Below are 23525 nucleotides of genomic sequence, written 5' to 3'. Positions count from 1 at the left end.
TGGAGAAGGGAATGGCAAGCCACTTCAGTATTCTTGCCTTGAGAACCCCATGAACAGTAGGAAAAGGCAAAATGATAGGATACTGAAAGAGGAACTCCCCAGGTCATTAGGTGCCCAATATGCTACTGGACATCAGTGGAGAAATAACTCCAGAAAGAATGAAAGGATGGAGCCAAAGCAAAAACAATACCCACCTGTGGATGTGACTGGTTATAGAAGCAAGGTCCAATGCTGTAAAGAGCAATATTGCATAGGAACCTGGAATGTCAGGTCCATAAATCAAGGCAAATTGGAAGTGGTCAAACAAGAGATGGCAAGGGTGAACACCAACATTCTAGGAATCAGCAAAGTAAAATGGACTGGAATGGGTGAATTTAACTCAGATGACCATTATATCTACTACTGCGGGCAGGAATCCCTCAGAAGAAATGGAGTAGCCATCGTGGTCAACGAAAGAGTCTGAAATGCAGTACTTGGATGCAATCTCAAAAACGACAGAATGATCACTGTTCGTCTCCAAGGCAAACCATTCAATATCACAGTTATCCAAGTCTATGCCCCAACCAGTAATGCTGAAGAAACTGAAGTTGAATGGTTTTATGAAGACCTACAAGACCTTTTAGAACTAACACCCCCAAAAGATGTCCTTTTCATTATAGGGAACTGGAATGCAAAAGTAGAAAGTCAAGAAACACCTGGAGTAATGGGCAAATTTGGCCTTGGAATGCGGAATGAAGCAGGGCAAAGACTAATAGAGTTTTGCCAAGAAATTGCACTGGTCATAGCAAACACCCTCTTCCATCAACACAAGAGAAGACTCTACACATGGACATCACCAGATGGTCAACACCGAAATCAGATTGATTATATTCTTTGCAGCCAAAGATGGAGAAGCTCTATAGAGTCAACAAAAACAAGACCAGGAGCTGACTGTGGCTCAGATCATGAACTCCTTATTACCAAATTCAGGCTCAAATTGAAGAAAATGGGGAAAACCGCTAGACCATTCAGGTATGACCTAAATCAAATCCCTTATGATTATACAGTGGAAGTGAGAAATAGATTTAAGGGCCTAGATCTGATAGATAGAGTGCCTAATGAACTTTGGAATGAGGTTCGTGACATTGTACAGGAGACAGGGATCAAGACCATCCCCATGGAAAAGAAAAATGCATACAGCACTGTATACACAATCCTGATGCAGAAGTCATGGGATTAAAGCAAGGGAAACCTTTATGACACCATGTCTATGGAATCTATGGAATAAATGGGTAAAGTTGCAAAATCAGGAGAGTTGTGGAAAGAACCTGGTATTGGAGTTGGATCTTAGTCTTCTTTATGGCACTAGATTTTACCCAGACACTAATTTGGGCTTTAGTCCTGGTTAATTTGAGAGTAAATTAACCAAGACTAGAAACATGAGATATAGAAAACAGGAAAACAGCAACAATAATAATAGCAAACACTAACTCCTGCACAAACCTACGGAGTAGAAACACTTTATTCTTATTTTACCAAAGAAGAAACAGACAAGTTGAGCAATCTGCCCAAGGTCACACAGCAATTTTGTGCCAGAAGACAAATCCAGTTCTTGAGTTTATTCTCATAACGTTAGCGTGTTTGTTACAGGTCTCCAGCGGCCACTGCTCTGGAGTCAAGTGTGGACAAACAGAGCAACACTCTAATGGTGTAGAGTCTTAAAACACACACTCACATTTTCAATAGCAGGGAAAAAACATCAAGTTAATACAAGCCTCTAGTTCAGCAGAACAAAGCTTTTTTCCAACCAAAAGTGACCTGACAATAGTGTCTTTGTTTCCATTCTATCTCGTTTCTTCAAAGAGAAGGGAGAGGAGGCTGTAGATACCTCAGTGTTTCTGTGGTGTAGGCCAGGTGGGTCTTCCATAGGTCCCACTTTTTTCCTAGAGTCCTTTGCTCTCAGAAAACCCCGGGGCCTTTCTCATGTACTCTCTCCTTATTTTATCTTTCCAACATTGCCCTTTCCTCTTACAGGAAAAAAGGGCCAGGAAAGTTCAAAGCTTTCCAGGTAACATCCCCTCTAAGACCACAGCTCTAAACTAAGTTCTGGGTGAAATTTCACATATTCAGTCCATGCTAGAGAAATGCCCAGACAGTCATGGAAAAACAAAACCAGGGTACCAGTGCCCCTCTGGAGAACTGAGGAACCAGAGAAGGCTTCAAGAATGAGATGATCCCTATGCTGATCATCAATGCAGGATCATGGACAAGCAAGACAGGAGTGGAGGAGGGCATGCCAGGCAGATGGGAGATCATGGACTAAGCCCAGGAGCTAAAGACAGCCTAGCATGGATCCTCAATGTGAGCATCGGGATGGGGCTGACAGGAGGAGCTCCTGAGGAGGAGAGCAGGAGCCCAAACACAGGGCTTCTCTGCCTTTATCCTGTGAGATACAGAGTTACTCAGGTATAGTGACACCAGGCCACAACTGGCTTTACAGAGGTCATCTGACTGATATGACGGGTGTGAGGGTTCCTAGACCAGAAAAGTTAACAGACAGTGGCTAAGAGCTTATATCGTAACATCTTAAATATCTTGGATGCAAAACAAGGAAATTTGGGGGTATGGAAGACACAAATGGCCCCTAGAGATGCCTCTTGGGTGAAAAGATTGTCGGTTATGCCGATCTGCAGCCTCCCACAACATTCATGGAGCCCTGGTCCATGACTCTCCAGGTCCTCAGAGGCTCACATGCACTCAGGAAGGTCTGACCCTGTGGTAGCTACGTCTGGACCTGTGTCTCCTGTATCTTTTTATTGTTTTACAGTGAAAGTGTTTCCATTTACAGTTAAAAAAAAAAAAACATATGAATACCTTGAAAACACACTTATAAAAACCATCTGAGAAGAATCCCAACCTTTCACAGTTAGAGCCAAAACCATCTCTGGATTGCAGGAAGTCATTACAAAAGCAAGAAGATACATGACAGGGGACACTTTAAGAAAAGTTGACATATTACATGAAATTTTGAGGCAGTTGCCCCTACAGTTCAGGGTATCCTGAATAGGAAAGCCAGTTAATGGGATATTTGAATTATCCAACACATGTTCTGGCCCCATTTTAAAAAATAGGCAAATCTTTAGCAGTAGGACCAGGCACTTGTCTTATGGCCACTGGGAGATAAATGGCTTACAATAAAATAAGCTGTATTTGGTAATTAAGATGATGTGCATTGATTCCTACCACTTATCTCTTTTGAAACATCCTTGTAAGAAAGATCAGACAATCAGGCCGCTGAGCTGTCAAAAGGGTGTGTGGGCTGGGAAGGAGGAGGACAGGGAGCAAGGTGAGAGGTGTTTGGTTTTTTTTTTAAGCGCTGCTAAAATTAACAGTGCTATTTTCACACTTTTAAAGTAGGCAGCATGATTCTACTGCGAGCAAGGATGCTTCCTCTCCCCAGAGACCAGGGCTTTGATGCAACCGGACAAAGGCGAAGCTATAAACAATCACCATTTACTCTTGTGGAAGAAGTCAACAGCCTCCTCCAGAAGGACTGGGGCCTCATGCATTAATGCAGGTGTGCTGTTGGTGAGAAACTTCACGTCCTGATAGAGTTTTTCTCACAGAGATGCCCTCCCACTGGCCCCCTTCACCAATGAACCTCTGGGCAACAAGGCTAGAACAGGGTCCAGCATGCAACCCAAGAATGTTGCTGAATCAGTGAGGTGCCTGGTGATAACAAGAGGCAAGCAGCTGGTTTCTCAGTCCTCTCTTTAATCCCTAGTATCTATTGGGTTGCAATGTCCAACTTAATGGAGGAAGAATTTGTGGTCCTGTTTAAATCAGGGCTTTGGGGCTTCCCTGGTCGCTCAGATGGTAAAGAATCTGCCTGCAATGCAGGAGACCCAGGTTTGATCCCTAGGTTGGGAAGATCCCCTGGAGAAGAGAATGGCTACCCACTCCAGTATTCTTGCCTGGAGAATTCCATGGCAGAGGAGCCTGGCAGGCTACAGTTACAAAAAGAGTTGGACATGACAGCAACTAACACTTTTGGAGGATATTTAAAAGAAAAAAAGCCAAAGTTCTCATCATGGAAACATTCATTTTTACTGAAAGCACATCTCCCACATTTGGGCCTGAACAGGGATGGGGGAGGGGGTTAGATCAGATTCCTGAGTATTGTATATAGATACAATTTTAGGGTCCAGAAATGTAAGAACACTTACGTTTGAATTTTTTAAAAATATGGACATAAAAACAACAGAAAGCAAGTATTTTAAAATCTAAGTTGGAGATAAGATGGAATTTATTTGAGGACAGTAGCAATGACCGCTGCCCCCCACCACCCCGCCCCCTCACAAAAAAGGCAGGGGTGCAGTACCTCACATGGGAAGCAATCAACAATAATGTGCAAATCCAATAACCTGAATGCTGACAAAATGCAACAACTATTCTGCCTTAGTCATTCTTTAACTACTCATCCGCTCTAGAAGAGATGGTTTTAAAGGATATGAAAAGAACACATGGAGAAGAAAAAGCTCCAGTGGAGAAGTCAGTTTCCTAAACAGATTAAAATGAACTATATTCAGAATCAGATGGAAATCCAGGGGAATATGTATTTCCCCCACATTCTTAATGCCCTCCTATAAGCAGGTGTCACACTCATTGATGTCGCTGATCTCTGACTCATCAATTCTTTATTTCAGAGCAAATCCATTTTTTTCATCTTTCTTCTTAAACTAAAGCACTTCTCTGAATTGCGTTGTTGTGTTTGTTTGTTTTTTCCCATATGGGTTTGGTATATGGGGGGTGGGGAGGCGACAGGTGGGGGTTTGCAGGGAGAAACGGGGGTGGGGTGGGGTGTCGAGTTTCAGAGACCACAAAGCCTGCTTTCTCCACAATGCCTCCTTGCCCTGTAGTATCCCCAGCCTTACAGTTATTACCCACTGTGGCTAATCAGATTAAGAGTCTTCAAGACAACTCTTTGATCCCCTGTCAAACAAAGGTATGCAAGCAAACAACAAAAAAGCTGGGAAGATGCTAGTGCCGCACCTGTGGGATGGTGAGAGAAGCGAATAGGACCGTTCTGTGCACCCAGGAACCTCCGAGACCTCCCTCTACCTGTAAGAGGCCTGAAAGATTTCTTGTGGCCCTGGTAATCAGATTTAATAAAGGCTTGGGGCAATTAGCAAGAAAAACACAGCTGAGGTTCTCAGACCATAGACTGCATCCAAGGAAACACAAATAGAGCAATGGCAAAGTTCTCTGAGCACTGAAACTGACTACCACAGGACAGCCCAGCTGCAGAACGCCTGAGCACACCGGTGACATCACAGTATACAATCTGAGCCAACCTTGGGCACAGCACTGCAAATCCAGAGAACAGGGTCTGTGCATCACTGGAACACAGAGGGCATTGAGCCCAAACCCTCATATACATGAAAAATATAATGGGAGAGATTTTTTTCTGCCATGAATATTTAATTTTCCTGACAGCCCACTATCTGCATATCACAAGGTCCCAATGCATGTGTGTGATTTTCTCTGTTGTCTTTCAAAAGAAAGCAGACCATTTCCTGTGATGCCTTGAAAGTTGCTTCAATGTGCATTGATCCCTTTGATCTAATGAGTGTGAGTATTTTAAAACCAAGTCAGCTCTGCCTCCCTCCTCTATTTGTGGGGAGGAACCAGAACAATGGGGGGAAAACCAGGTTGGTTTCCACTGTTTTCCTGCTGACCTCTGTCCCTCTTCACAGAGGTTTTGGATGCTGCTTAATTTTTGCTGATGTCTTTTTATCTTAGACTTCATGTGAATTTAAAAAGAGTTCCATTGATATGCAACCTACTGTGTATTCTGATACCCTGCCCACCCTGTGGCACTGCAGAAGCCTGCAGCTGTCTGAAGCTTAATTATGCATGCATGCATGCAAAGCCCAGATGCTCGGCCAAGAGTGCCTCAACGACTACAGTTTCTCACTTGTTTTTGTGTGAATTATAATTGGGCTGATCTCTATTTCTCAGCCCATTTGTAACTTCAGCATGTTCCTCTTTGCCTCCATCACTACCTCTGCTTGACTTGGCATCTTCCAGGAGGAGCCCTTTGCCAATCTGCCATGCTTCTGAAATCTGAGAAGGGTCATTCATGGGTCTGACAAATCCTTTTACCTACATGGCAATTTTAAAAGGTACAAAAATGACCCTAGCCCCAATCAGTTTTCCTCCAGATGGTTGGTAGCTTAGAGGGGGAAAAAAAAAAGAATAGTTAACTAAAAGCTGGCATCTGGGTTGAAACAAAGGCGGCTTAGAGCCAGGCATCTACAATGGAATGGAATACCGGGTATAAAGCTTTACACCTGCTGAAAGAAGGTAATGGAGACCAGCAAAGGCAGGTTTGTTAAGCACGCACATCCTCCATTCAGAGGCTTTTGTGAACAGTTTTCCAGCCTACCTAAGGGATCTCAGTCTTCAAGAAGAACAGAGCTTCATGTCAGAGTGGGAAACTGGGTCTGGCATTGCACAATACACAAACGTATGGTGTTACCCTGACTTCATCAGGAGATGGACAAATAGAGCAACTCACTCATGAAACATGGCAGTTGCTCGTTAATCCTATTCCTGAAGAATACTCAGGGACACCTGGCATGATTTTTTTAAGTGAAGCATCAAATGAAGTGTCCAGCTTTTATCTTGCTGAAAGCCATAGGATTATTTTGTACTACTAAAACTTGAAAGAATATTCCATGTTATGGAAATATATTGAGGCTTCAAAAGTAAGCAAGAATCTATGATAGCATAATTAACCATGACCATTTTAAGACATATAAGTCATCAGGTGAGCATTTGCCATTCAATCAGATGATTCCTGTTTGAAGAATAACTCTTAACAACTAACATTTTCATCTAAGACATCTTACTATTATGTGCCATCGCAATTACTTGAGGCAGATTATATCATGATTCCCATTTTACAGATACGACCACTGAGATGAAAGGAGACTTTCCTAAGGCTTTTGTGTGGTAGAGCTGGGACTGGGATTGTCTCAGTCCAAAACCCATGCACCTAATAGCTACTATATTTCGCCCACCTAAGAACATTATTGAATGTATATCAAGTGTCAAACACTGTTATAAGCTCTTTAGAACTACCCTACAAGGTAGGTACACTTTTTAACCCCATTTTCTAGAAGACATCTTCACAATTAACCGCTCTTCTATGCCCAAGCTTTTCGCCATAGCCCACCCAGTCTTCCAGCCAAGTGGTCTACCAAACTGACTAGCCCTATAGGATAAGGATTGTAGTATAAGAGGTATGCCTTATACTTAATAGCATTGTCATACAATACAAATAAAGAGTTATAATTCCCTGGGATGTACAGAATAGTACTACTGTCTTGAAATATTGCTTAGAAAATAAAATTGTTTTACAGATGTCAGCACTGTATAAAATGACAGGATACATCATACAGATAAGAAGATTTTCATGACCAAAGATGCTATTGTCGTTAAGAAAAATGTTTGCCAAGACATTAAAGACATCTTTTCTTCTACCAGTGGATGGTGACATGGAAAAGAGGAGAGATGAATATGGTGGCCTCCCAGGGAGCAGATATTTATAGGTATAAAGACTTCTAAGTTTAATTTTCTGAATTGGATAGCTCTAATATTTTTAAGAAGAAATTAAAAGATCACAAGCTTTTTCACCTCTCAATACCAAATTAGCAACAATATCTAAATTATTAGTATTATTCTACTCACAGATGAGTCTGTGTCCTAAAGCGCAAAGAGCACCAGAAAGTGGATTTTCATCTTTCATTTGCTTGTGTTCTAAGAGGAAAAAAAGAACCTCAAACTCCATGACAGAGATTTCTATCTACAACATCAACCTCCTTCCTTTTCTCCCAATTGGAAATTAAATTTATAAGAATCTGTTTATGTAATGCGATGCTAACCTATGATCCATTAATATCTGAAGCAATCATATTAAACTCTATTTCTGAAATCACAATTTTATGTAACGTTACAAAATGGAATAACCAAATGAACATTAAATTCTTTGTTGTAATGGATTGGTTTGGGCTTCAAACACAACTGTATTGGAATACCCACTTTGTCTCTTCCTCCTAGCTTTCCCTTAGATATATATGATTTAAGCTCTCTGAAGGTTATTATCTCTATGTAAGATGGTGATCCTAATACTTACTGCATAAATTTGCCATGAGAACATTTGCAAAGGTTTGGGGGAATAATGTTTGTTCAGCTTCCCCCAGACTTTCCTATAGGAAAATTGAAGAATGTCTAAAGGGTATGAGGACAGTCTTTGACTATTTTGGTAGGATTCATTTTTCTCATGTCTTTCTCACTTTCTTGTCTGGGAAATAATAGAATATCAAACAATGGACAGACATGGAAGGGAGAGATGAATTTTCAAAGCCAAGCACAGAACCTTTTACAGTATCAGAGCTTCTAGACAAGTTGTGGCATTAAGGGTGATGTTCTGTTTTGTAATTTTATGGACCACTGCTTCACATCTACCTTTCCATTCTTCCCCAAGGAGGGTTTTTCCAAGCCAGTATCATTCTTGGCGCATATCAGATGCTGTTCTTTATCAGGGTACATGGTACTCCAGATCAATGAGAAGGAGTCTAGTTAGAGCTAACCAGGTCAGAAATCAACCTAAGAGACCCAGCTCAAAAAGATCCAGTCATCACCAATTCATTCTAATATACTTTGACACCAGTTTACCCGAGGCTGCCAACAATCATCCATTAAGAGAGATATGAATCAGAACTTAGACTAAATATAAAGTATTGGTCTCCCCAGTAGTAGGATGTCTAGCATCCCTGAGATGAGATAAGCAGAGTAAAAAACATCTTTGGTCTTAATTTTGGTGTGTGCATGCTCAGTCGCTTCAGTCACATCCGACTCTTTGAGACCTGATGGACTGTGGGTTGCCAGGCTTTTCTGTCCTTTGGATTCTCCAGACGAGAATCCTGGAATGGTTTGCCATTTCCTCCTCCAGGGGATCTCCCCGACCTAGGGATCGAATCCACGTCTTCTGCATCTGCTGTGTTGGCGGGCGGGTTCTTTACCACTGGCGCCCCCTGGGGAAGCCCTAATTTTGGTAATAATGTGTAATGAGTTGCTCTTTTCTGAGAAGTTAATGCAAACTAAAGTATTATAAACTAGTAATTCAGTCATCCAATAAATATTTGCCAGAAGCTTACCAGGTGTTCCTACTGTGCTAGAAGCTGGAGATATAGCAACGACCAAAATACCAAGATACACACTTTCATGAAGCTTATGTTCTGGTGACATTTTAGTGAGCTGTGAAAGACATTTTCACTTTCTAATAAGAAACAGCAAACATCTGATCTGTAATTTAGCCAATAGGCTTACTTTTCTAACTGTCAACCTTGGAGACAGTTCAAGATGGCAAAATAGGAAGATCCCAAACTCACCTCCTCCCACTGAGGCAATGAAGCTACAGCTACATATTGATCAATTCCCTCTGAAAAAGACCTGCAAACTAGCTGACTAAGTCCTCCAGAATAAAGCGTAACTGCACTAAAAAAATATACCACAGGGGTTCAACAGTAGACTAGACGATGCAAAGAAAGAATTAATGATCTGGAGAACAAGGTAATAGAACTCACCCAAAACAAAGCAGGAAAAAGAAAAAAAAAAAACTTTTAAAGTGAAAATTTCTTAAGGGACCTATGGGACAATATCAAGCAGAGTAACTTTTGCATCACAGGGGTCCCAGAGAAGAGTGAAGAGAATGAGGCAGAAAACTTATTTGAAGAAATAATGGCTGAAAATTTTCCTAACCTGGGGAAGGACATAAACATCCAGATCTAAGGGGCCCAGAGAGTCCCAAACTATGAATTCAAAGAGACCCACACCAAGTCACATAATTAAAATGTTGTCAACAATTAAACAAAGAATTTTCAAAGCAGTAGGATAAAAACAACTTGCTCCATAGAAGAGAACTCTCAGAATACTATTAGCATATTTCTCAGTAGAAACTTTGCAAGCCAGTAGGGAGTAGCATGATTTATTTAAAGGGGTAAAAGGGAAAAAAAATCTTCAAACCAAGAATACTCTACCCTGCAAGGTTATCATTAGAAATTGGAGGAGGAATAGAGCTCTCCAGACAAATGAAAGCTAAGAGAGTTCATTACCACTAAACTGGCCTTATAAGAAATGTTACAAGAATTTCTATAAGTGGATTAAGATACTAATTAGTAACAAGAAAACATATACCTTCAAAAGATAAAAATCTCACTGGCAAAGTTGAACATACAATAAAGGTAGTAAATTAATCACTTACAAAGTTAGTATGAAGGTTAAAAGACAAAAAAATTATAAAAATTTAGAAATACAATAGCTAGTTAAGGGACATACAAAATAAAAAGATGCAAAATGTGACATCAAAAACATAAAACTTGGGAGGAAATATAAAAATGTAGAGTTTTAAGTACATTCAAATTTAACTTGCTATCAACTTAAAATAGACTGACATGTACATGTACGTATGTGTGTGTGTGTGTGTGTGTGTGTATAGGCTATTATACGTGAGCCTCATGGTAATCATAAAGCAAGAACCTATAGCAGAAAACACACAAAAAAATGAAAAAGGAATCTAAGTATAACATTATAGAAAGTCATCAAAACACAAGGGAAGAAAGAAGATAAGAATAAAGGGATAGGGACTTCCCTGGTGGTCCAGTGATTAAGAATCTGCCTATCAATGCAGCAGACATGGGTTTGATCCCTGGTCCGGGAAGATTCCACATGCTGCAAGGCATCTAAGTGCATGTGCTGCCACAACTATTGAGCCCACACTGTAGACAGCATGAGCTGCAACTACTCAGCCCCTGTGCCACAAATACTAAAGCCTGCATGCCCTAAAGCCTATTCTCTGCAACAAGAGAAGCCACCACAATGAGAAGATCATGCACCACAATGAGAGAGTAGCTCCACTTGCCACAATTAGAGAAAGCCCATGTGTAGCAACAAAGATTCAGAGCAGTCAATAAATAAATAAAACAAAGAATAAAGGGACAGGACTTCCCTGGTGGTCCAGTGGTTAAAAATTTGCCTGCCAATGCAGGGGGCACAGGAAGATTCCACATGCTGTGGGGCAACTAAGCCTGTGTACCACAACTACTGAACTCTAGAGTCCCCAAGGCACAACTGTTGAGCCTGCGTGCCACAACTAATGAATCCCTCATGCTCTAGAGCCCACGCTCTGCAACAAGAGAAGCCACCAGAATGAGAAGCTTGCATACCACAACTAGAGAGAACCTGTTTGGTACAACTAGAGAAAACTCGAGCAACGAAGACCCACCGCAGCCAAAAAAGAAGATGAAGCACACAAACACACACAAAAGAATAAAGGAATAGAGAAGAACTACAAAACAGCCAGGAAACAATGAACAAAATGGGCAGTAAGTATACAACTATCGATAATTACTTTACATGTAAATGAACTTAATAGTCCAATAAAAACATGGAGTGGCTCAAAGGATAAAAAACAAGAACCATCTGCATGCTGCGTAAGAGACTCACTTCCGATAAAAGGACACACATAGAAAGAAAGAGCAGCGATAGAGAAAGATATTTTATGCAAATAGAAGCCAAAAGAATTCTGGGGTGGCTATACTTTTATCAAACAAACAGACTTTAAAATGACATTTGTAAGAAAAGAAATAGATGGGCATTGCATAATGATAAAAGGGTCAATCCAGCAAAAAAGATGTAACATTTGTACTATCTATGCACCCAACACGGGAGCACCTTAGGATATAATGCAAATATTAACAGATCTAAAATGAGAAACATAGTAATATAGTACTACAAAATAATGAGGGGCTTAATACCCCATTTACATCAATAGATATGGCATTCGGATAGGAAAATCAGTAAGGAAGCATTGGCCTATAACCACACATTAGACCAGATAAACTTAATAGATATCTACATAACATTCCATCCCAAAACAGCAGAATGCACATTCTTTCAAAGTGCACATAAAACTTTCTCCAGGCTAGATCACATGCAAGTCCACGAAACAAGTCTCAATAAATTTTAAGAAAATTGAAAGGATAATCAAGCATCTTTTATGATCTTTTCTGACCATAATGGTATGAAACTAGCAGTTACAAGGAAAACTTGGAAAAGTTACAAATATGTGGAGATTAAGCAATATACTACTTAACAACCATTGGTCAACTAAGAAATCAAAGCAGAAAATTTTAAAAATACCTTGAAACAAATGAAAAAAAAAAAAAAACATAAAAAAATGTATTAGATGCAACAAAAGCAGTCCTAAGAGTGAAGTTTATAGCAATACAGACCTTCCTCAAGAAACAAGAAAAATCTGAAATAATCTAACTTTATACCTAAAGGTACTAGAGAAACAAGAACAAACAAAGCAAATGGTAGAAAGAAGGAAACAATAAAAATCAGGATGAAAATAAATAAAATAGAGACTAAAAAGAAATAGAAAAGATCAACTAAGAGCTCTCTTTGAAAAAACAAAAAACAAAATTTTGATGTTTTTATCTAGACCTGAGTAAAAAAGAGAGAAGACAAATAAATAAGATCAGAAATTAAAGAGAAGTTACAACTGATATTTAAGAAATACCAAGGATCCTAAGAGAATACGACTAACACTTCTATGCCAACAAATTGAACAACCAAGAAGAACTGAATAAATTCCTAGAAACATATGATCTTCTGAGTCAGGAAGAAATAGAAAGTCTGAATAGACCGATTACTAGCAAAGAGATTGAATCAGTAATCAAATCCGAAAATACAAGCTTGAGGACCAGATGGCTTCACTGATGAATTCTACAAAACATTCGAAGATGTAATACCTATCCTTCTCAAACTCTTCCAAAAAACTGAAGAGGAGGAAATGCTCTGAAACTCATTTTATGACATTAACATTTCCCTGATACTAAAATCAGATAAGGACCCCACCTGCCAAATTAAATAACAGGCTAATATTCCTGATGAACATAGATACAAAAATCCTCAACAAAATATGAGCAAACTGAATCAACAATACATAAAAGGATCATACACCACAATCAAGTGGGATTTATTCCAGGGATGCAAGGATGGTTCAACATTCCAAAAAATCAACATACCTTGAATTAACAAAATGAAGACTACAAAAAAAAAAAAAATCACACAAAGATCTAGATACATTTTGAAAAGTATTTGACAAAATTCAACACCCATTCATAATAAAAATGGCTTTTTTTTTTTTACAGAAGTGGAGCAAATATTTCTAAAATTTGTATGGAACCGCAAAAGATTCTGTGTAGCCAAAACAATTTTGAGGAAGGAGAACAAAGCTGGAGGGATCATGCGCCCTGATTTTACACTATACTACAAAGTATAGTAATCAAGACAGTATGGTACTGGCAAAACAACAGACACATAGATCAATGGAACAGAATAGAGGGCCCAGAAAGAAACCCACACCTGTATAGTTAATTATCTACAGCCAAGGAGACAAGAATATGCAATGGGGAAAGAACAGACTCTTCAATAAATGGTCTCAGAAAACTGGACAATCATATCCAAAAGAATGAAACTGGACCATTATCTTACACCATACACAAAAGTTTGGATTAAAGACTTAAATGGATTAAAGACTGAAATATAAAACCAGAGACCATTAAACTCCTATAAGAAAACATAATTGGAAAGCTCCTTGACATGAGTCTAGCTATCTATTTTTTGGAGCTGACTCCAAACGCAATGGAAGCAAAAGCGAAAATAAACAAGTGTGACTTTATCAAACTGAAGATCTCTCCACAGGAAATGAAATCATCAGCAAAATAAAAAGGCAATCTACTGAATGGGAGATGATATTTGCAAATCATATATTCAATGAAGAATATCCAAAATATATGGTTGGCCCTTGAACAACATGGGTTTGAACTTCACAGGTCCACTTTTCCATGGAGTTTTTTCAACCAATACATTCTGCAGGACTACAGAATAGGCAGTTGTTTGAATGTGCAGATGGGGAACTGTGGCTGTGAAGGGTCGACTTTAAATTATGTGCCAATTTACAACTGCATGGAGGACTGGTACCTCACCCTGAGTTGTTCTAGGGTCGACATTATAAAGAATTCATATAACTCAATCACAAAAAACAATTCAATGAAAAAATGGGCAGAGGATCTAAATAGGCGTTTTTCCAAAGAAGACATCCAAATGGTCAATGGGCATATGAAAAGATGCTCAACATCATTAATTATCAGGGAAATGCAAACCAAAGCCACAGCAAAATATTACCTTACACCTCTTATAATGGCTATTATCAAAAGGATAAGAAACAAGTGTTGGCAAAGATGTGGAGAGAAAGGAACCCTCGTGCACTGTTGGTAGGAATGTAAATTAGTACCACCACTAATGTGGAAAACAGTATGGAGGTTCCCGAACAAATAAACTACCCCATGATTCAGCATTCCACTTCTGGATACTTAACTGAGGGAAACAAAAACACTTACTCAAAAAAAAAAAAAAAAAAATATATATATATATATATATTCACCCCTGTGTTCATTGCAGCATTATTTACAATAACCAGGATATGGAAACAATCTAAGTACCCTCAATGGATGAATAGATAAAGAAGATATATATATATAATATATATATATATTTACAATAGAAGGTTCAGTGCAGTTCAGTCGCTCAGTTGTGTCTGACTCTTTGCGACCCCATGAATCACAGCACGCCAGGCCTCCCTGTCCATCACCAGCTCCCGGAGTTCACTCAGATTCATGTCCATTGAGTCAGTGATGCCATCCAGCCATCTCATCCTCTGTCGTCCCCTTCTCCTCCTGCCCCCAATCCCTCCCAGAAGGTTAATTATCCATAAAAAATGAAATCAATTTTTAAATTTGCAACAACATGGATGGACTTTGAAAATACTATGCTAAATGAAGTAAGTTAGAGACAAATTCCACATGATTTCACTTACATGTGGAATCTAAAAAACAAAACTCATAGGTCCAGCGAACAGGTTGGTGGTTACCAGAGAGGAGGTCAGCATGGGTGAAGAGGATCAAGAGGTACAAACTTCCAGCTATAAAATGAATAAGTTATGGTGATATAAGTACAGTACAGTGACTACCCTCACTGATGTCATGTTGCAAATTGGAAAGTTACTATTAAATCTGAAAACTTCGTTTCACAAAATTTTGTACCTCTGTATTGTGACAGTGACTAGACTTATCGAGGTGATTGTTTCACAAGTATATGAGAGCCAAAACTAATGTCATGAGACTAATGTCATGTTGCATGTCAATTATACTTCAATTAAAAAAAAAAATTCAAATCTTGTCAGCCTCATAAACCATCCCCTCCTAACGTTCCCCTGATATTCATCACCCAGCTTATTTCAGTCCTTGAGTGACTCAGAGCTCTCTGCTTCACAGTGCAGGCCGCTACATGTCTATACATCCCATATTAATTAGAAAATCCTTTTAAAAAATGATCAAAAATTTCCTTCATCCTAGATTTCCCTCTGAAACTACACAGTGTTGCCACATTAAAGATGGAGGTGCTGTGAGTTCCCAGTCAGCGGTAAGATGTTAGCCTCAAAAGGAGAGCTTGGCTTCATTCCTGGGGTAGTGGAAAAGAAAAGCCTAGCTTTATATAGCTAAGTGGGCAGCACAGGGGCCCCCAGCTCTCCTACATTCTGTAGGTGATACTTTTTCATTTCCAAGTTTACTTTCCGAGAATCTTGCCAATCAAAGCACTTTTTGTCTTCCACCAATTTCAGAGACTTAAAAGATTCCGTGAAGGGAAGCAGTAGAATAGGTACCTGCCTTCTGTGGGTAGCTTTCACAGTGTCTTTTTATGGCATCTAAGAGAATCATTTTTTATTGAATAACGTAGTTCATGACAGTTTTGAAATGTAACCATTCAACACTTGTATTTTAGGTGAGTATACGGTAACAATAAAGAAACATACACACTCACGCACACACACCATACAGACAGGGTCGATCAAGATTGAATTTTCCCCTAGGATGAAAGTGAGGTATTTGTGTGGAAACAGGCAGGTCCCTACCCCCAACAAGTCCACAGTTAGAAAAGCAGCTTTATCTTTACTTCAAAAAGTTGCTGTTCGTTACAGCATCCATGTCAGAAACCAATAAAGAAAAAAGCACCAGGGAGAGTGATTACTGTGTTCCTCCAACACAAACAAATTGTTTTCCACTAAGGATGAACACAAAGCTCTGTATCCACTAGATTAAGCACGTTAACTACAACCCTGTCTCTGGGCCACATTGAAGAAGAAAAGGAAGAACAAGAGATTATACACACAACCTACATATAATATATATATAATGAATATTAGCTACCCCACAGTAAGGTTAATTGTGGCTTCTCTGAACACTTAATCTGCAAGCCGATGATAAATCCCATCCTGAATAGAAGTGGCTCGTATTTAGGTCACACAAAGTCATTGCCGTTTTTTAATTTAAACCACGCACTAGATTAAAACACAAGAGTATTTCAGGAGGACAATTCCGAAGCCACAGCAATAGGCTGTCATTTGGCGTAAAAAGTTTCCACAGCACACCCCAGGGACATGTTAATCAAAGCTTTTTAATGGATTCAGTCTGATCTGTGACAGGCTTTGTTCCAAAGATGGCATTTGCTGGAGAGAGCTGCAAGTTATCAATAAGACACAGTAATTGTGAGGAGTGATGGAGCTGTGTTTCTGGGGCTTTCCACCATCCAGCTCTCTCTTTTTTTTAATCAGTTGAGGCAGAAATGTCTTGCCGTAGAAGTCAAGGCATGACTTGGTTTTTCCTTTAATCACTCAACAGAGAATAAAGGGAAATGAAACAATAACAACAATGAAACTGACCTTAATTCTTTTTTTTTTTTTTTTAACCCTCACACCACCTTTTTCTGTTTCTCCTCCTTGTTAATTCTTTGTCTTAGACTTTTAAGCCCGGGCTGGGCAGCAAGTCTTTTAAACTGATCCAATAAATCTATTTTAACCAGAGGCAGCCTTGGGAAGCTCCTCTGTGGGCTGGTGCAGGGCCTTCTCCATCAAGTTCTCTGTTATCATTCTGAAATCAAAGCAGCCAGAGGCTAAATTAATGACAGAGGATCACGCTGATCACCTATCAGGGATAGTTAGCTTTTCAGCCACTTAAGAAGGTTAAAATGCTCCCCGATGGATGGAAAGTGTCTCAGTGCCCATTCAAAATGGTCATGTCTTAGGAACTGAACGGTTGCTTTCTTTAGTCAGTCACAACAGTCACTCTGGAAGACCAGAATCATTCCCTGAGTAAGAGATATGAAGGTGGTTAAGCGAGGGCAGGAGGGACACAGTATTCAAGAAGCAACCAGCCTCATTAATAGTGCCTTTTTACAACCACATGGCCGCCTTCGGCTCCAGTGAAGTCCCTGAGCTCATATGTCACCACTGAAGACTCCCACACCCGGATAGCCAGTGTCAACACCTCAGAAAGCAAGGAAAGAACAATCAGACATCCACAGCTCAGCCTGAGAGGACCTCTTCCTGTTTCCCAGTGTATTAATGTCTATGCAGCTGTTACCTCGGTTCCCCAGATTTATCAAACTCTTCAGCTAGATACACACTGCTTGCCTTTCCCTGTCTTTGACCAGGAAATAAAACAGTCTAGAGATACAAACACGGGATAGAACACTTCTGACACTGTGCCTCTTATTTACACACTCCATGTTTCCTGAAATAAGCCCAAACTCCTGAGTAGGCTCTTCAGGACTGATGACAAATGACTTTTTCAGTCTCGTTTCTTCTTCTCAGCCCCACTGTTGGACTTCTGTTGCTCACATAACATGTCTTGTAATTCCATCCCTCTTGTCTTTGTTTATAACATTCCTTCAGCCTGAAATATCCTTCCCCTCATTCTCCACTTACCAAACCCTTAGCCCGCAGGCCCCACTCCAATGCCATCACCCTGGTGAGGTCAGAATGAACCAAGACAAGGGGCAGAGCCACAGGAGACAGGGGCACAAGGGTCACGGTACCAGGGACCTGCGCTGTCATAAAGCTTTAGGGAGACGACTCAGCCCCCTAGGCAACAAGTCGTTTGTTCTCAGAAGTCCATAGTCGACTGCTTCCAAGCAAAAGCAAACCTCTAAAACTGAGTGAAGGAAACTAAGAAAGAAACTAACCTGGTGTGTGACAGCCGAGCAGAGAACACACTCAGAAGTCACTGGAGAAACCATACGCCTGGCCGTGGGCTAGCATCTAGGGACGCAACAAGGAACGAGGTCCTTGCTGAGACGGCAGGAGACATGGCTTTGCCTTCCAGTGTCCATTTGCCATCTTTGGTTAACAGCTCCTTGATTATCCTTGAAGATAGTGGTATTCAAACTTTGGGGCTTCCCAGGTGTCTCAGTGGTAAAGAATCCACCTGCCAATGCAGGAGACGCAAGAGACCACAGATTGTATCTCTATGTTGGGAAGATTCCCTGGAGAAGGAAATGACAACTTACTCCAGTGTTTTTCCTGGAAAATCCCATGGACAGAGGAGCTTGGTGGGTTACGGTCCATGGGATCACAAAGAGCTGGACTCGACTGAGTGACTACGCATGCACTTTAGATCATTAGAATCATCTGAAGGCTTATCAAACACATTGATAAGTCCACCCCCTTGCTCTTCTACCCAATAGGCCTGGAGTGGGGCTAGATAATTTGCATTTGTAACAAGTCTCAGGCGATGTGAATGGTGCTGGCCCTGCCAGAGCACGGGCTGAGAACCTCTGCTTTGGGAAACCACCTGATCCCCCTTCTCTCTGTTGTGTGGAGTGCGGATTTAAGGGCAGCAAGAGAAGAGGACAGACAGACTGGTTAAGAGCTGATTGCTAAGGTATTCAATAGAGATGACGAGGGCCCAAATTAAGAAAGGAGATAGAGGAGTGAAGAGAGAAAAGAGAAACTGAGCATTGACTGACTAACCAAATTTGGAGATGAGAGAGAGAAGAGTGTAGAATGCCCCTACATCTTTGGCTTAAGAAATTAAGAAACTCATATCCCAGAGAGGGTCTATTTTATAAGAAGAGGCTTGTGCTAGATAATTGGTAAGAGGAAGGAGACAGTGAAGCTGAAAAGTTGATACATGGCGAATCATGGGGATATATAAGCAAAGACATGTGAATGTGTAAGAGGGCAGGCCTGGCTCATACCCTGGGACACAGAGAGGGCTAAGGAGAGGGCAAATGAAGGTCATTTTGTGGACAGAAAGTTAAGAAACTGGGGGAATTCTCACTCGATATTTTATGAGATAGAAGTTTCTGGGATGAGACATTTGAGGAGAGAAGCTGGTAAGGGAGGCAGAAGATCAGGCTGACTAGAGACAAGCGATGTTTCTGAGAAGCACTGAAAGACTCAAGCGACAGCCCCAAATCGTATATCTCAGGCCACTCGGCTCATTTGAGCCTTATAACAACCCTTCAACACTTCATAAAAGTGGAATTTGAGCTCAAGCAAGGTCTCATAGCTATTAAACGGTGGACCCAAGTAATGAATCCAGGTCTACTGATTTTCACAACAATTAAATAGTTTCCTGTGTAAGGCAGCTAGTTGTTACCGAAAACAAGAGAAAATGCTTTTCTGGGAGGAAGGGAAAGGATTTGGATTCTCTCTTGCTCTCTCTCTCCACAGGTGACCAGAGCCTGCTCTGACTTGAACGTTTGCATCCCCCGCTCCTCACACCCCTCCCCCCATCACCAAATTCATATGTTGAAATCCTAATACTCAGAGGTGATGGTATTAGCAGGTGGGGCCTCTGGATAGTAAAATGGCGAATGGGATAAATTATTTTTATTAAAGAGACCCCACAGAGCCTCCTGGCCCCCTCTTCCATGTGGGGACACAAGGAGAGGTCTGTGCCAGAGCAAAATGCCCTCACCTGAGCATGTTGACACCCGGATATCGGACCTCCAGGCTCCAGAACTGTGAGAATTAAGTCTCTGCTGTTTACAAATCACAGTGTTATTTTCCTGAAGCAGCCAAAATGGACTAAGAGTCCCAGTGAAGAAGCTTCTCCACACGTGCTTCTTACAGCCCTCTGCACACACAATGTCACATTTCAGGAGCATTATGAACCCTGGCCTCATACTCTAACTAACAACCCACCACCAGGGCGCCCAGTTTTGTCAATACCTATGATAAAAGTCTCCAAAACAAAATTCACTTTAGCTACTATTTAAAGTCATTTAAAGTCTAAGCCAGCCGTCTCCAACCTTTTTGGCGCCAGGGACCAAGTTCATGGCAGACAATTTTCCCACCGACTGGGTGATGGTGGACAGTTTCGGGATGATTCAAGTGTATTACATGTATAGTGCACTTCATTTCTAATCTAAAGCAATTGCTGATCTGACAGGAGGTACCCAGTCCTCAGCCTGCAGGTTGGAAAACCCTGGTCTAAGCAACAGAGCCTCTCTGTGAAACCCTGTCCTTCCACAAAGTAAAATGCTACATTTCCCCAGAGGTAGACAGCATCACTCTGGTCCATTTTAGGTGCAGACAGATCCCATTTCAAAGTGTGTCTCATAATGGCTATTGGATCAAATAAAGGCCCCTCCGCACAATGTTCTCAGCAGCCTGCATAGGCCTGCCATCGTAGAGAGTAAGAGAACATATTCAGAGTAGGGTTACACAGCCTTGGTGTAGAAAAGCTTCCTGAATGGGTAACCCGAGAAGATAACATATATAGAAACACTCAGCTGTTCTCAGAACCAACCGGATTTGTTTTTGTGTATAGGTGGAAAAATTGGATTCTGGGAACAGATGCTTTCGTTTTCCCAAAGCAAAAACAAGCACCTGCCATTCACCCACCCACCCTCTACCCTCCCACACTCACACAGATATGTGCATACGTGATATACCTCACACACATTCTCACAAAACTAGGCGTGGTTAGGAAATGTCAAGAAAACTAAACATAATGTTGATCAGTTTGCCACAACTAACTGTGATTTTCAGTCTGTTAAAAAAAAATTGGAAATAACCGACTTGCCATCTTCAGTTATATACAGCAACAAAAATGTTGGCCTGCTTAGGAACTGTGGGAGCATGTCTATGACAGTTGCTGGAAGCACAGTCTCCTCAGCAGGCTACCTTATCACGCAAAGGCCTGTGGGCCCAGTCTTCTACTTGCTCAGAATAAATCGCAGCCAACTTTGTCTCCAGTCCCCACTTGGTGTCTATTTCATTTTGCAGCTGGCTAGAACAACAGCAGTCTAATAGGACCAAAGGATAATCAGTTCTTCCTTAAATTTTAAGAAGAGCTTCCATTAATGCAACTACCACCATGAGACTAACAGTCTTCTAATTCAATCCCTAAGCTTAAAGTTTACGAGAATATCATTAAATTTAATAGTTTAAGAAGATTTCCAGCAACTGAATACAGCAAAAGAAGATCATACAATTAAATGTGGTGGTCAGATTTTCAGTTCAGGATTTCAAACCTCAGATGGGGTCTCCGAACCTCTTCTTGCCTCCAGCATCTCACACTTCCTTGGCCCTCCCTCTCAGCCGACAGCTTTACTGCATACTTCATTAAGAAAACAGAAATGTAACAAAGCCACTGGTGCAGGGATATTCACAAAGCACTGTTTTTAATTGTAAAAAATCAGATGTCCATAACTTGGAGAAGAAATGAATGCATTATGGTATATTAACATTATGGAATGTAGGATAGCAGTGAAAAGGGATGAACAGAATCTACACCCATTAACATGGACAAATTAATAAACACACCGTCGAATGAACAAAGCAAGTTCCAGGCTTTATGAATACAAACAAAAAAAGGAAACAGAAATGAAACACAAATCCTTCATCTTACCACGCCTAGCCCACATTCCCACTCTGCTCTGCTTTCTTCCTGACCACTGAAGACCTCCTCTCACTAAAAGCCAACCTCTCTATTCTCCTATCTTATCACTTCTCCAGGATTTCTCTCCTAAAGCCACCTTCTACTTCTCCTGCATCATCAACCTCCCACTTTCAGATGGGAAATCCCCCCACTGAAGTGGCTCCCTCGTTGAAAGAAAACAAAACCAAACTCTTCTCCCCACATGTCTGCCCAATCCCTCTACAGTCCTTCCCAGTAAACCCTCTCAAGGGTGGTCTACAAGTGCTATCGCCACTTCCTCATCCTAGCACATTCCCAAGACCCCACCCTGTCCTCCTCCCCTCACTCCCACCAAAACTATCCTCATTGAGGTAGCCATGGCATTCCATTTCACCAAACCCAATGGATGCCTTACCAGACCTTTCCGTAGTACTCCAAATACTGATGTTTTCTCCCCCATGCTTGCCTTTGTTGGTCTTATATTCTCTCAGAGTTTCCCTCCTATCATATCACATGCTTCTTCTCAGTCTTTTTTCCTGATTTCTCCTCCTATGGCTGACCTTGAGGATCAGCCCTGGATCTTGTCTCCCTTCCCAGATGATACTTATCTACATGTGTTTCAAAATCATATTGCTGATGACTTGCAAGTTGATGTATTTAGTTGAAACTTCTCCTCTGAGTTCCAGACTTGTGATTCTAACTGTCTAACTTATGTCTGTACTTGTATTTCCAATGGGCAATTTAAACTATGTCAGTAACAGAACTCTTGACAGTTTCCCACCAAAACTTTTTCCAACTCCTCTAATAGGTCTTCCTATTTCAGTAATAACAAAAGCTGGTGTGTGTTCAATGCATGCTAAGTGCCAGTAAGAAAGCCATCTACTGCTTAACCTCCTTTAATGCTCATAGCATTCCTATGGAATAGATATTTTTATTATTCCTATTTTATAGAGGAGAAAACCAAGGCACAGAGAGGTTAACTTTGCTAAGGTCAAATAGCTAATAAGAATCTTAAATGAGATTAGGAGCCAGGCATTCTAGCCCAAGGGCCAATGCTTTTAAGCAATACATTATAGTATCTTCTCCTCAGAAACTCTTAAAAGTTTCATTAATTAGTCTTTTTCCTAAATCCCCTCATTCTCAGTCATCAGTAAGTCCAATTAACTCCAGTTCTAAAGGATATTTGGAACCCCCACTTCTCTTCATATACTCTACCACCATTTCGGTGTTGTGTACAGCCTCCTAACTAATTTAACCTCACTTTTTCTACCTCTGAGCCACTCACCATGTTACTCAACTCAGGTTCATCTGTTAGCCACTCAAAACCCAATAATTGAGAGGCAAGTGTCAGTAGAAAGGAAAGATGCTTCAATCAGCAAAGCTAGTAGTCTTGGGGGAAGGTGGATTCATGTCCCAAGACCAACTCTGAGCGTTCTGCTCAGCCATGACAGCTTTTAAAGGGAAAAAGGGGGAAGAATCTCAGTGAATCATTAGGGCATGAGGTTGGATTCTGCATCATTCTCCACTGTGTGTACTAACTCTTCAGTTTTCATCTTGCCTGCATGATCTGCCAGCAGGATTCCTAAGGGGACTAGTGGGGGTAAAGAACCAGTCATTTTCTAACTCCTTAATCTTCATCCTTACTTC

Source organism: Ovis canadensis, chromosome 5, assembly GCF_042477335.2.
Source record: "Ovis canadensis isolate MfBH-ARS-UI-01 breed Bighorn chromosome 5, ARS-UI_OviCan_v2, whole genome shotgun sequence".
NCBI lineage: Eukaryota > Metazoa > Chordata > Mammalia > Artiodactyla > Bovidae > Ovis > Ovis canadensis.
The sequence above is the reverse complement of the archived record's forward strand: the minus strand, read 5'-3'. Positions refer to the sequence as shown.